Source organism: Lepidothrix coronata, unplaced genomic scaffold (assembly GCF_001604755.1).
Source record: "Lepidothrix coronata isolate B3197 unplaced genomic scaffold, Lepidothrix_coronata-1.0 Scaffold9, whole genome shotgun sequence".
NCBI classification, from domain to species: Eukaryota; Metazoa; Chordata; class Aves; order Passeriformes; family Pipridae; genus Lepidothrix; species Lepidothrix coronata.
The window spans coordinates 1916688-1931740 of record NW_016690189.1 but is presented as its reverse complement, the minus strand read 5'-3'; the positions used below and the strand labels follow the sequence as shown (position 1 = coordinate 1931740).

The window sequence follows — 15053 nt, the reverse complement described above, 5'->3', positions numbered from 1 at the left end:
TACAGGCCTGTCAATCTCACTTCAGTGCCTGGTAAAATTATGGACAAGATTATTCTGGGAAGTATTGGAAAACACCAGTAAGACAACGCTGTCATCCGTCACAGCCAGCATGGCTTCATGAGAGGAAAGTCCTGCTTATCAAACCCGATAGTCTTTTATGATAAGGTAACCCACCTAAATTGATCAAGGGAAGCCAGCTGATGTAATCTTTTGGATTTCAGTGTAGCTTTTGATACTGTCTCTCACAGGATCCTTCTGGTCAAAATGTCCAGCACACAGCTGGATAAGCACATCACGCAGTGCCTCATGGGTCGAGCACAGAGGGTAATAGTGAATGGGGTAACATCAGACTGGCGACCTGTCACTAGTGGGGTCCACAGGGTTCCATCTTAGGCCCTGTGCTCTTCAACATCTTCATAAGTGACTTGGACACAGGACTGGAAGGGATACTAAACAAGTCTGCAGATGACACAAAACTGGGAGCTGTTGGCTCCCTTGAAGGCAGGGAGGCCCTGCAGAGGGACCTCAGTAAATTAGAGGACTGGGCAATCACCAACCCTATGAAGTTCAACAAGGGACAGTGCTGGATTCTGCACCTGGGATGGAACAACCCTTGTTATGTGTATGACTACGGAATGAGATGCTGGAAAGCAGTGCAGTGGAAAGGGACCTGGGGGTCCTGGTCAATGGCAAGTTGAATATGAGTCAGCAGTGCCCTGGCAGCCAGGAGGGCCAACCGTATCCTGCGGGGCATCAGGCAAAGCATCGCCAGCCAGTTGAGAGAGGGGATTGTCCCGCTCTGCTCTGCTCTGCACTGGTGTTGTCTCACCTTGAATACTGTGTGCAGCTTTGGGCACCACAATATAAGAAAGATATTCAGTTTTTAGAGAGTGTCCGAAGGAAGGCAACAAAGATAGGGAAGGGCCTTGAGGGGAAGCCGTATGAGGAGTGGCTGAAGTCATTTGGTCTGTTCAGCCTGAAAGAGACCGAGGGGAGTCGCCATTGCAGTCTACAACTTCCTTGTGAGAGGAAGGTGGGGAGGCAGACACGGATCTCTTCACTCTCGTGACCAGTGACAGAACCCAAGGGAATGGCCTGAAGTTGTGTCAGGGAAGGTTTAGGTTGGATGTTAGAAAAAGGTTCTTCACCCAGAGCATGGCTGCATACTGGAACAGGTTCCCCAGGGCAGTGGTCACAGCACCAAGCCTGACAGAGTTCAAGAAGCATTTGAACAATACTCTCAGGCATCTGGTGTGACTCTTGGAGATGGTCCTGTGCAGGGCTAAGGGTTGGACTTGATGATCCTTGTGGGTCCCTTTCAACTCAGTATATTCTGTGAATCTTTACATTAGGACATGGTACTATATAATTTACCAGAAGTTCATACTTCTACTCTGGGAGAAAAAAAAAATAAAATTGAAACTAATTTGGGGGAAACCTCATTAAAGAATTAAGGTAGTGGGAACACTCCAATGAACAATTTTATCCAAGCCTGCAGTATATTGACATGAATTTTAATTTTCAATGACAAAACCTTGGAGGGAATGGCAAAAACAAGGAAGGAGGGCACTTCCATGCTGCATTTAGATTACTATATTGCAGGAAAGACTGAAATCATAATGTAAGGGAAGTTTATTGTATTAGTATAGAACACTGGGGAACAACAGGCTCATTTCTTTTTGAATGTTCATAAATTCAACTTTTACAAAGTTTTTGTAGAAAAAACAAAATTGACACTTCCAAAATCAGCAAATCCTTCATTTAGTGACTTTATCTCTACTACATTACATACCTGTAGATATAATATGGTAAATGGCAAAATATAAAACATGGCAGCTTTTGAAACAGATATTAGAGCAAACAATGTAAGACTGCATACTCAGGAGCTAATGGTAAGTCTAATATAAATTTAGTTATTCTACACAAAATGGGAGTCAAACTGCCCATACAATGACTTTCAGCAGGCCAAGTCTCCTCTCATCTGCTTACAGCAGAGCGTGGTTTTGGGCCATGCTTCTCCTGTATTAGCACTTTGCTTATGCAGTCTCCTAATTTATGTCACATAAACTGAACTTGCCTTTATTAAACAAGAATAATTAAAAACCTATTAATAACCAGCCACCAAAGATATCAATTATTTGATAAAGTTTGTGGCACATGAAATGTAGTTGCTGCTGACTATCTGAGGACAATGGACACCTTTTTTGGAACACGTTGCAATGTTTTTTCCCTGCTCCACAAAGGATAACTGCAATCTTTTGCAATATCAAAGACAAATGACAAAGGCCCTTGCATTTAAAACAAAGTTGAGAACAAATAAAATCCACAAATCATAGTATAAATTATGACTTTTATTTTTTTAAAAATAAAAACAATATTTTATTTTTCCCTATATGTGGAATCCATATTTTTTTTGCCTCACATCACTGGATATTTTAAATTTTAGATTTTAATTCAGGTTGAGGGGGAAAAAAGGTGTTTTAAAACAAATCCACAATGCCAATTTATCAATATCAGTGTCAGAAGAGTGACTGGTTGCTTAGTGTACGAATAACATACAGTTCTCAAAAGTGTGATAAGAAGACTCAAAGGTAGCATACATGAATTTCCATACATGGCTGAATATATAGCCTGATCAAGCTGGTAAAATTGCTCCTCACTGATGATGGATGAGAGGTAAGTGTAATTTTGTTTCTGTTTTATTATTCTAATTTTCCATGTATATTCCAAAGAGAGTGTTAAATAAATTACACATTACAAATGTTAAATAACTACTGTAGAGTTTCATTTTTTAAATTATATATTCATTGTTAGATTATTTGTAGTTTATAATTATAATACCATGACTGATAAAATTAACTGATAGATTCAATGAAAAGGTTCTGTCAACCTATTCTGCCAGTGGGAGAGAAAGAATTTGTATGTGAAGGAGCACCAATAATATTTGATTAATTTTTTCTCACTATACACAAATAAATCCATGCTATTCTGAAACAGCTGCCTTTGAATTCTGGCCACTTGACACAGGAATACAAGAGGGAAGAAGATTTTCAAGTGTCTACAGCAGTGAAATTTACTTTTCACAAGCAGGTCTATACATATATCAGTTGAATTATACACATTGCTTGGAGCTGCTAATTTTTATGCATGTAACATGCTGCCAAAACTTAAGATCCAGGGGGAGCAAAGCATAATTGATTAGGTTGAAGGTATCTCATGTGTTAAATAACAACTCCCAAAGTTCTACCATATCTTTCCACATGTCAAATAAAAATTGCAAGAGCTGACCTATATTACACTATGTTGCAACCCTTTGCGAATTTCTCAGATATAGGTATATGACATTATTCTGTGCATTATGACCTGATAATACCAATAACACTCTTAGTCTGCAGAGAATCTATTTGGTCCTACAAATAGCAAACTCAAAATCTGCCCAAGATCAGAAACACTCTGCAATGCAGCTCTGCCAACAGGAAGAGGAGATAACCCTGTGTGGGAGATGTGAGCCGAAAATATGAAATTTGAGAAGACAGACTATGTGGCAAAAAAATGGAAAGATAAAGGGTGACAAAAGGTGTGATAGCATGTAGGGAACATAAACAATGGGAATCACAGGGGAAAGAAGAGAAAATGAAAGGGAAGTATGATAGAAAAAGCAATGGAAAATTAAAAAGGATAGATAAGCAGGAGTTTTGAGAATTTTTTTAAAACTGGTTTTTTTTCTAAAGATTCTCTGGAACATAGGTATCATTTGCCATATACCCAGAAGATGCCTACTGCTAGCACAGTTTAGTACACTGTACAAATAACCACACAGATTTTCAAATAAGTATTATGTTGTCCTTGGCTTCAGTGAAATGTAACACATTTCCTTTCATGCTAAAACCCATCATCAAACTTGGTTGCCCAGAGAGGTAATGGGCATTTTTTTGCTATTGAGGTTTACACGCATTCTTTTCCAACAAAGAGTGTTATTTTTACTACTTGTCAAAAATTAGTCAAGATTTATTTCTATCTAAAACTACTCTGTTCCATATGCCAGTTTGGCTAAATGAACAGAGGTTTTGTATGACAATAAAATTTGTTAAACTGTATTGCATGATATGCTGTCAAATGTATATTCTGTAAGTAGAATAGTGCTAATGAACACATATTCTCTGCATGTTACTTACCATCCACAATCTTCTACCATAAAAAAGTCAGGTTCTATTGGCACCTAGCACAGAGGAACTGTTTTGTTGGAACCATTAATAGAAATGCCTGAACGCCTTAACACATATCCATCTGCTTTGGTTCTCAAAAGATACCTTTTAATATCCACCCATACATACACCCGTATAACCAGCTACATTTTCCAGGGCATATTACTTTGGATTGGCAATGAAAGCAATGTCTCCTCTCTAATTTGTCATGACTGGTACTTCACCAGCAGTCTAAGATTTTTTTCTAGGACAATGCTAATAATATCATCCACAACACAAACATGGTTCATTTTCTTGTCTCAGCAGGTAGTCTTAATTTCTTGATGTTTTAAAAAGCTGTAGTTGTCAAATGCCAGTGCATTGAGATTGGCTGTACTGTGAAAAGAGCAGCACAGCTATGACCAGGGCAGTTCAGAACAATTAGTCAGTGATTATGTGGTTACACAAACCCATAAAACTCTGTTGCTCCTGCACCGATCCAACAGGATCAGACTACAGGGATACATCCATTCTTCTCCAAAATTTCAAGTGTGAGCAAATATTAGTGTAATGCTATTTTTAGCTTCGTACTATCTATCACAATTTCTATTACAATGCACTTTTACGGAGAAGAAAAAGGCAATAATCTCAGTGTGGGCAGAGATGACATATCCTGTGGATTATCTGGGCCTCTTACCTAAAACGATTACAGGAGTAATAAAAGTCCACTCCTGTGAAACGAAACCACATTGGATAAAACGAAAAAATGGTCACTGCGCTAATTTCTTATACTTGTTAAAAGAACTGCGATAAGAAACAATGAAAAATTTTAAAAAAGGAAGTGCAAGTAGTGTTTAGCTTCGTAGTATGTAACTTGGTCACTTACTGTTCACAGTAGAGAATGTGTGCTTAACTCTCTTCTCTTTGTTTATTCAGGGCTCCAAGCTTCTGTAAGAAAAACAAATACATGTATTTATCATCTATATAAAATTAATTACCTAGTTTCATTTGTGCCATAGAAGTTTGCCATTTTCATATTTAAGTTTGGCTTACTCCAAGATTTAAAGCCCTGGGCTTTTGTGAAAGTATCCAGCAGAGAAAATTCACATTGCTTCTTTTCCTTAAAGGACAGTTTCCAGTGTAAGGTACTACAACAGCAGCACAGAAGGGAAACCTACAGGTTAAGGGAACAAATCTCTCTTGAAACCTCAGACCAAATTCAACTGCAGGTGCTGAATTTCATCTGGGCAGCCGCAGCTCTCCCCAGTTCCAGGAAGGTGACAGGCTTTCACATCTCTGAGGCTGGCAATCCTCTGGTCAAAATTAAATTCTCATGCTGTATTAGATTTTGGCTGGATTACCCCATTATACTGAGGAGTTAAGGAAGAAAGAACATGTACATCCGATGACAGCCACAGCCTCCCCCATGGCTTTTGGAGAAGAGTGGGACATGCTGCAGAGGGGTGTCTGATGCCTCACTCCCACTGCTTCATGCAGGCAATTAGCATAATAAGCACTGAACACAGAACACCAGCTGTTTCAGGCTTTCTTGGGCAGTTTACCAGCATCACAACAGAGGCAGTTTTAAGGCACGATTTGAAGGAACACAGCACACTGGCTTTGCAGATTCTTACTTTTAACAGTTTTCATGAATAAAGGCTGCATGAGAGAAGGGAGAAAATTGGGGCTGATGGGCAATAAGGGTTGCAATAAGGGCATCACTGATGTGAAAGAGCAAGCAGGATCAAGCTGTGAAGGCATTAAGCTAGAAGATGACCAATTTTGGTGTAGTTAAACAAGGAAGCCAAATACATAGTTATCGAGATAGACAAACACATCTTTAATTTCACATCAATTTTGTCAGAGGAAAATGAAATTGCTGTTATCTAAAACTGTCAAACTATAGCACACCAGTCCTTACTTTTGTCTTTAAAAAAGGCAAATCATGATTCCATCCACCATCTCACTCTAGCCAGGCTACCATCTTTCATGACTCAAATAATAAAGAATTCAGACCATAACTGATTAAAAAAACTAATTTTACCTTCTTTTTTAGCAAAAAAAAAAATAAAATATTGCTTTCTGCATAGTTCTGCCAATATCTATGACGTCCCAGAAAACCCTCATCTGAATGTTAGCTTTCTGAAAAAACCTGTTAAGCAACAATTATAAGCTGTTTGGAGCTGAGGGCTATATAATCTGTGAGTTGGAAGGATACAATATTATGTATTAAGTTTTAAACTTCTTTGAGCCCTAAGGATTAGCTCTTCTAACAGCCCATTTTGTTACATCCTAGACATCAGTGAGGAGCTGAGCACTTGAATGACGCAAGGTTAGCTGGATGACAATTTGAAATCTTATTCCAAAGGGTTTAGAATAACTCCCATGCTGGTGTGAAACATAGCTAATTTCATTCCCACAGTTTGTAATTAATCTGTCAATAGCCTTAGCAGGTCTTACATAGCTTGGTGTTCCATATTAGCTGTATAAAATGTCATGGTATAGGCCAAGACAGACCTAATCTGAACTACTGTACTCAAATATCTCTTGAATGGAATCAATCAAAACTTTTCCTCTTGTTGGCATGTCAAGTCTTCCCACACTGAGGGCTTTGGAATTCAGACACACTCAGAAAGAGGGTTCGGTAAAAAAACTCTAATCCCCACCTTCTCCTGGGGTTCAGAGCCAGGGTTTTAGTTCAGGTCCCTGTGTACAACTTGCATTTGAGCAGAGATAGCTGCAAGTGCCTTAGAGAAATTAACACCCAGAGTAACACCTCCTCTGTGGTACACTGTCTTAATCTTCCCCTGTTTCTCTAAGCTGTCTGTGTCAAGCTGTGCCATATTATTATTGAGCCTTTCAGAAGATTTGCTATTTCCTTCTGCTGCAAAGACAGAAAATGGAAATTAAGGATAAATGTTTACTTCAGCATTAATTGTAAATAACTGAATAAAAATACAGGTTATTGCTAGAGAAGTAAATTTAAGCAAAACCATGAGTAAGTGTGGTGCTTCATTAGGTACAAAAAGAGACAGCCCACATGCTCCTTTGAAGCTGATAGTCTGAGTTCCAAAGGATATGAAAAATGTAATGCAGATCTGGAATAAATAAACAAAACCCTATCAATAAAAATCAACGTTTATCAAGGCATCTAAATAGCATCACTCATTGCAAGGATTTGCAGAGTTGAAATATATGGAGAGAAATAAACTGGAAAGACTTGGATTTCTAGAGAAAGATTAAAAAAAATTACCAGAGAAATTCAAATGTGTTTCTATTGCTTACTATTAAACATATGCTATTTTTGATTAGATGTTTTGAAAGATTAATTCATTCACCCTTGGTTATGGATTCTTGTGAGTCTTCAGGGCAGGAGATCCCTGCAGTGACAATTATATTTCCAGAGCTAGAAATAGCATCTGTCATACCATCAGTGTCTTGCAAGGCTCCGTTTTCATTTCACAATATTTGCAAGGGAAGATGTTTCCTAATGAAACCATTGGAAATATCAACAAAAACACATTTTGATATATGTGACTACATCTTGTAGTACACTTTTAAAGCATAATCTATATTTAACAAATGGTATCTACAGAAGATACTTTAAGGTGTTTAATTTTAGAGTAAGTACTCATTTACTAATTTTTACTTCAGTTAGCATACAGATATGCAAAAGTAAACAAAAAAAGCCTATTTTTGTTAATTCTAAACTCTCTATTCCCAGCTACCTTTATGGTAACCAGTTATAGAAACAGTCCCAATAAACCGGGGTAGAACTGGACCTCTAAAATAAAAGCAGTTCAGTCAGCAACACTGAATTTAAGACTATAAATGCATATCTGCTCACAAAATGAAACCCTACTCCACCGCAAGGAAAGGATTTTTTGCAGTTTTTCTCAGGAAACTCTTGTTTAACTCACAGAGAAAGAGAGTGGATTTACATTTATTACAGGTGACAAAGAACATTTTTAGCATCACAGAATCATGGTGAAAATAAGCTCCTTTTATTAGATGCTTCACTATTCATTGTGAACTGCGATACAAAAAATGAAAGGGAAGTTGCAGGGTAATTTAAAGATTTTTCAAGCTATCTTGGGCCATCTGCAGTTTCTTTATTCCATTACTATTTTTTAATCCATGAAGAACTATGTGAACATTTACAAACTCCATAAAGAAACATTTTTTGTGTATTTAGGATTATGGGCTAAACACTCATTAGTAGAACATATGGCTGTTATTTGAGTATTCTTCTCCCCTTTCAAACATTGAGGAATAATTTTGCAAACTGAATCTCTATACTCTGGAGTAATAAAAAGCTGCTAATACATCATCATTATGGCTTAGTGACAGTTCTAGAGCACAACTGGACAACATTTTTGTTATGAAGGAATATGACGGAAATGAGGAGAGTTTTGGCTTTGACAGAGCTGAAATTTAGCCTAGGTTTGCTCAGTTTATTGACCATCTATCAAACCTAAGGACATCCACTTATTTGGTATATCTGGGAGGTTTTGAATAAACTGTTTTGAAATTTAGAATGTCAAAATAAGAAAATATAAACTAAAGCTCAAACAAAAAGCAGCTGGTGTTTCTCATACTGAATTTAGCAGCGCAGCCTAAAAATCCAAGCCCAGCAGTATTAGAAGTGAAAATGGGAATTTCAAATTTTATTCTCTGCTTTAGAACTATTTATAAGAGAAAAAAACAGATTAATTGAAAGTGGAAGTTATACAGCGTTATGAACAAACTGACATCCTGCAAAACATAGAACTGACAACTGGGAAAATGAGGCTAGCATTTGATTATGAAGTTTAAATTAGCTAATAACCAGTACAGAGTCTGAATAATTTCTAGTTGCATTATGTGCAACAAATTAAATGTATTTTGAAAAAAAATGGAGTTGTGGGCATTTATTAATCGTTCCACATATTGAAATAGAAATTGTTACACATTATGAACTTTACGGTCCTTAATCATATGTATATTCCAATATTTTATGGGCTTAATTTGCTCAGCATCAACTTTTACTGTGAGTAACACTGATTTTGTTGAAACCTCAAATAAGTCACAGAACAGATCTGAGGATTAGTTTAGAAGGGATTTAAAGCACACACTGTGAATCTCTATACAACCATCACTTAAAACACTATCCGTTCAGGCCCAGATGGATTGCTATGGCAACAGAATCCCAAATACCAGGTTTGTAACTAAAAAAAATGTAAATTATTGATGAATTCAGAGTTCTCTCTATTGGACACCCTCCTATTCAAATACAAAGCCGTATGGTTAGAGCACAGAGAAAAGGTTGATATGCAATTTCCCCAGCCCAGTGAGCACTAATCCCAAAGGATTTCATTAAATCTTTTGGCTTAAATTTTTATTCTTGGAACAGCAGTCAGCAAGCAGGGATTACATTAAAACAGGCACTATTGAGGTCATTACTCACTGAATTCAGGTTTGTAATATAACAGAAACTCATTGTAAATACACCTTCACATACCAGAAACACCTCACAAAATATCACTATTCTAAGTTACTGCATATTTGATGACGGCACTCCTCCTCTCACACCATCAGCCTGCCTCCTTGCATGTATGAAATGATGGAGAATAGTACAAAACAGTAAAAACAACAGACATATTATTTGATAAAGAGGTACACATCCCACTGTAGAGGTGACTGTGCATAAGCAATTGAGTTGCAGAACAATGAATGAAAGGAGGCTCAGTAGTCTTTGCTATTTTGTAAATCAAAACTCAGAAAAAAAACTTCTCTAGCAAGTAAGCAAACCAGAAAAAAAAAAAGAGAAATACTTATTGACATTTTTATTGCCAATTTCATGAACGATCTGATAAAGGAGAAAATAGCGGTAGGAAAGCCAAGCACTTCTATGGACCTCTTTTCTGGAAAGCCTCTCAGACTTTACACGGGACATGATTAACACAGTAAATGTCACACAAAGATAGACCCACCAGCTCTCACATTTTGGCTTGCAACAGTCCAGTTGGTTTTAAAACAAACTACAGCTTTAAAAAAATAATAAAACTCTCAGATGTGTGCCTGTCATTAGGTGTCAGTGTCCAGAGAAGAGAGATGGCAAACTTCTGGCTGTAAGAACTTATTAGATTCAATGTCCACTCAAAACTGGAAGGAAAAACCAGGACAGAGAGTAAGTTTGTGAAGATGGGTAAATATGGACGGATGCTTTTGCTAATAGAAAGGAAACAACTATTGGAACAGGACATGAAAGAGATAAACCAAGACATGGAGCCATTTTCTAAGACAAGGAAGAAGTATGGAGCAACAGATGAAAAGGAAGATAGTGGTTGTACCACACATTTCCTGGTGGGACAGGAGAAATTCTTCCACTCTCATTCATATAGATTGAGCATTTATTCAGCACAGTATGTAAAGACAAAGCATTTACAGAGGGGGGTTGCCATTTGGATAGCTATTTAAGTTTACAGATATTAACTAGATGGCAAGCTTTTTTTAGGTCTTGACATGCAATATTTATATATTTCAGACTACAGTTTAGCAGAATACACATACAGAGTCACTGTGGCCACTAGAGACAAAACTAGTAATTAGGTCCTGCCTTCTCTGCCCATTCAGTCTGTGTCTTGGCCATTCATACCCTGTGACCCATGTATTTCAAAGCTGAACACAGTTTTCAGCTCTAGGGATTTCTCTGCCTAGCAAAGAACTCTGTTCATTGCAGAATTTGTCTCTGGGATACTTTTTACAACACTAGCAATGAAGCTGCTTTTTTGGCCTGTTGTATTGAGTTACCTTCTACTGAATGTTCAAAGATGCTGCTCACCTACAGCTTCCTCAAAATTTCAGTTCTTAGCATGAAGGGTCTCAACTCCATGAAGGCTCTATGGTCCTTTTTCCATAGGAATCTGACTAGTTCTACATCTGATATACTGTGTTTCTGTTACACATAACTCATACACAGGCAAGGGCATCTACTAACCCTCAGTAAGTGCTACCTGCTCTTCAAATGTCCCTTCTCTCTCCCAGTTGTATGACGCTTCTCACATTTACAGATTCTGTTTCTCCTGCTAGCACTGCCCAGAACATATCTTGCTTATTTTGCTGCCCTTTTTGGTTCTTTTTGATCCTGGTGGATTCAAATCTCCTGTTGCCCAGTAATAGCCTTTTCCAGCTTCTGCTTTATCCTCACGCTTGGCTTGATGTTAAAAGAGCCATCCACTCTAATATTTCCATCAACCACACTTAGGTCAGCATCACAACTTCATGATCAATAAATAATCATATGAATCAGTAGGCACTAAAAGATTCTCTTTTCAAGAAAGAAAACCTATTAATGGTGATGATATGGCCAGTCACAAATGGGTATCTGAATCATCTTGAGGTGTCATAAGAATCTTATGTTTTTATGACAACTCTTGGCAATATACAGAAATGCCAAAGGCTTATGAGAATTTGGGGCAGCAAGAGCATCTCCCTCCTCCAGTATCTATCCAAGACAATATGTGTTTCTTTCTCCACTTACACTCATTTCACAGTGAAACTACCGTAGTCCTGTTGTATAAATGGGCTGGCAGATGTACCAGAAATACAGATGTATACCAAATGTGGCACTGACTCCTAGGAAATCTTTGCATATGACAGACCATTCAAGTAGATAAGTTGGATGTGTTCACACTATGGAGGAACACTTCAACCACTTTGCTACATCTGCCATGTAGTAACTGTGGAACTGCTCTTCACCATTCAAGCTTGCCATTCTTGCTTTGTGATTTCTGGGGTTTTAGCCATTTTTTTTTGAAAACAACAGAATTTTCAAACTTTACATGAAGCTTATATTTTTCCATTTGTAAATACGAACACGTGAGACTACTACTAACATTTATTAGTAATAAAAAGCCCTAAAAACTGTATACATCAGAGTGAAATTTCATTTTTTTAAGCAAAAGTTTTCAAAACTTCAGCTGAAACAATGAGCACTCCTGAAATGGCATTTCATCAAATTTAATTCCAAATGTTTTTAAGCTTTTCTAGACAATAAGGTATAGAGCTACCATTATTTTCTGAGTCAATATAGAAAAAAAGAAATCCAGTTCTCCATGAGTTGCTTCATAACACTACTTAAGACTATACACCTTGTATCACATGAAATGATAAGAAAATAGTTCCTAACAAAATTGGCTTCAGATGTCATATTTAGGTTGCTTGTTACAGCTACAGACCAAGACTTATTTAGAAGCATAATGAAGGTTTTTAGTCAGTCTCCTAAATACTTCCTAGAAAGATAATAAAGAAATTTACATTAGTAGATACACACTCAGTTGCATTTCAGTGTTTGGAGATTCAAAATCTAATTGCTTTTATCAAAGGATGAAAGAACCTGCTGCAATATCCACTGCAGGAAGTGATTATATGTTACATAACGCTGCTGATCTTTTTGTTCTGGAAGTCTGGTGTGAGGGGTTTTATTTATTTATTTGTTTGTTTGTTTATCAATTCTGCTTTACAAAAACGTACTAATGTAGGCAAGCAGTTCACCCATAAAACCTGATAGTGAGTATCGGCACCTCAGCAGACTAAGTAGTGTAATCTATGGGTGAATTGTTCCAATAACCTTTCTACATTACCCTAGAGAGATCTAGAGTGGCAAAAACTTTAATATTTGGTGGCTATTTAATTGCATCCCTTCAGAGTAAGAGAAAATTCTAAGCAGACTTATTCAAGTAACTGCCTACCCCCTCCTTTACTAATCCAAGAAGTAACGGCCTACATGCTGCCCAGATTTCTGGTAAGCAGCAAAACAAATCATATAAAAACAGGTACATCCCTTTCCGAAGTTGGTACCCGTGATCTCTCACATTCATTTCAACATTTCTTGCTCTGCACCCTCCATATAACCCACTTTGTTCTACAGCAGCTGCTGTCTGCTCCCTTTCACCTTTCTGTAAGTATATGGGGGCTTCATACCCCAAGACTACTATTTCAAACCTTCATGTGTAATTTCACTACTCTCATTGTCACAGCTGACATTTCTTTTTTGTTGAACAACACTTTAATAAGAGAATGAAAAAACATCAACTGAAATGAAGATTTATTTTATGCAAGAATAAATGATATTTTGTACCTTTTTGCAGAAGCAAAGTGTTATACCATCATTGTTGGAAATACTTTACAACCTTATGGTTAGACAATTAGGATGACAAAATCACGAGCAATTAGTTAAAAATAAAAAAATGTTTTCAACCTTCAAATTATTTATGTTAAAAAATTAACTGTGGTATTTCTGTCCTCGATACATTTATCACAAGAATGGATTACTATTATGAGCCTGTTGTACAAACATCACAAAGTCTGTTGGAAAAAACCAAATTCTTCTTGTACCATGTTCTCTGTCTTCCTCAGCATATAAGAATATTAGCCGCCTTTACAGTTAGTCCAAAAAAAAAGTGATTAAGCAATTGTTAAAAATTAAATTTTGATAAGTTACAATCCTATAGTACAACAACGGGATTTGTGGAGATGTCACTGAAATTAGAGACCTGAACAGATCAGTTTGCAAAACTGTCTTTTATACTCACATTTGTCACAGTCTACTGCTGCCACTGTCAAATGTATTTCTTATTTAGTACTGTCCAGAACATTATGTTTTCAGTGACTGTCATTGTAGCAGACAGAGGTGTCTCCTGGAAAAGGTAGTATATAGCACCACTACAGAACCCAAAAGACACATGCTGATAAGTATCACTGCTCCTCAAAGACAAGTTGAGCAGTCAGTAGATCTTTCTGGTTCTTCTGCATTTTAACTTTTGCCTACACACAGAGGCCAACTAATTAATAAACTAAACCACACAAAAAAATAGTTGACAGATGTGCTGTATGGGTATAAAACGTGAATGCCAAGAGCAATGCAAACTGGAGTTTATTGTCAGGCTACAACTTGATGAAGAAACATATAACCCAAATGACAAGAGTGAACCTTGAGTGACATATGACAAGAACCTGTGAGAAGTACTAGGTGGGTCTGTAAGCGGCCACAGTTGCAAATGCCACCTTGATTCCCAGAAGCTGCAAAGCCAACTCAGCAGCAACTGCACAGTTCAGTAAGAATGTCTCATACCCCTGAAATAAATGGTTGTCAGCCTGCTGGGATAGAATTTAGTAATCAGAGCTCTTATACAAGTGCAGGTGATGTTTCAGTGTAGTGTGTCTAAGTCATGCTACTTTCCATAGTTAGTGGCACATAGCAATATCCTACCTGGCTACCTTGGCTTTTTGTCCCAGTCAACTAACTGCATAGAACTGGTATTTACAGTAAATTTAATCTCCATGTATTTATGGAAGCACACAGAAGCTTTAACTAGCCTATAGTCGCCAGGATTTGGGTCTAAATTCATCATTATATAACATCATCAACAGATAATAACTTCAGTATCTTAAACCATTTCTTTACACAGTGTGTGCACGTGTCTGACAAATGCATTTGATTTTGCAATACTAGAGATGAAACTTTGAAGCACCACGACTCTTTTCATCCTGAAACTACAAGAAGAAACCTAGAGACTGGGGAATTCAGGCAGACCTTTTAATTACAGGTGTCACTCTGGGCTGTAACAGAAGAGCTTAACTGCCAACCCTTGCAGATTACATGCAAAGATATTATTACGAAAAGCAGGATAAAAGACAAGTGGTGGTTTTTCAAGTCTACATGAAAGGAAAGAAAGGAAACATGGAGTCCACATTCAGCAAATCTGATAGCCCAATCAAAAAGTAGCACATCAGACATTGCAGAGCATTGAGGTACAGATGGCTAGGAACACTAAAAGAGATAGTTATTATTGTTCCTTACATATTTGAGCAAAGAAAAGACATCAT

At 37.3% G+C, this 15053-nt stretch overlaps 1 protein-coding gene across 3 annotated transcripts in view; it reads right to left on the bottom strand.

Moving 5' to 3' along the window:
• SYT1 (synaptotagmin 1) overlaps nucleotides 1-15053 on the bottom strand; it is a 350802-nt gene that overhangs the window by 216322 nt on the left and 119427 nt on the right. For all 3 annotated transcript variants that reach the window (XM_017804502.1, XM_017804504.1, XM_017804503.1), the window contains one exon: nucleotides 5071-5132. The gene's annotated coding sequence lies outside the window, so the exon portion shown is untranslated. The remainder of the gene's footprint in view (nucleotides 1-5070; nucleotides 5133-15053) is intronic.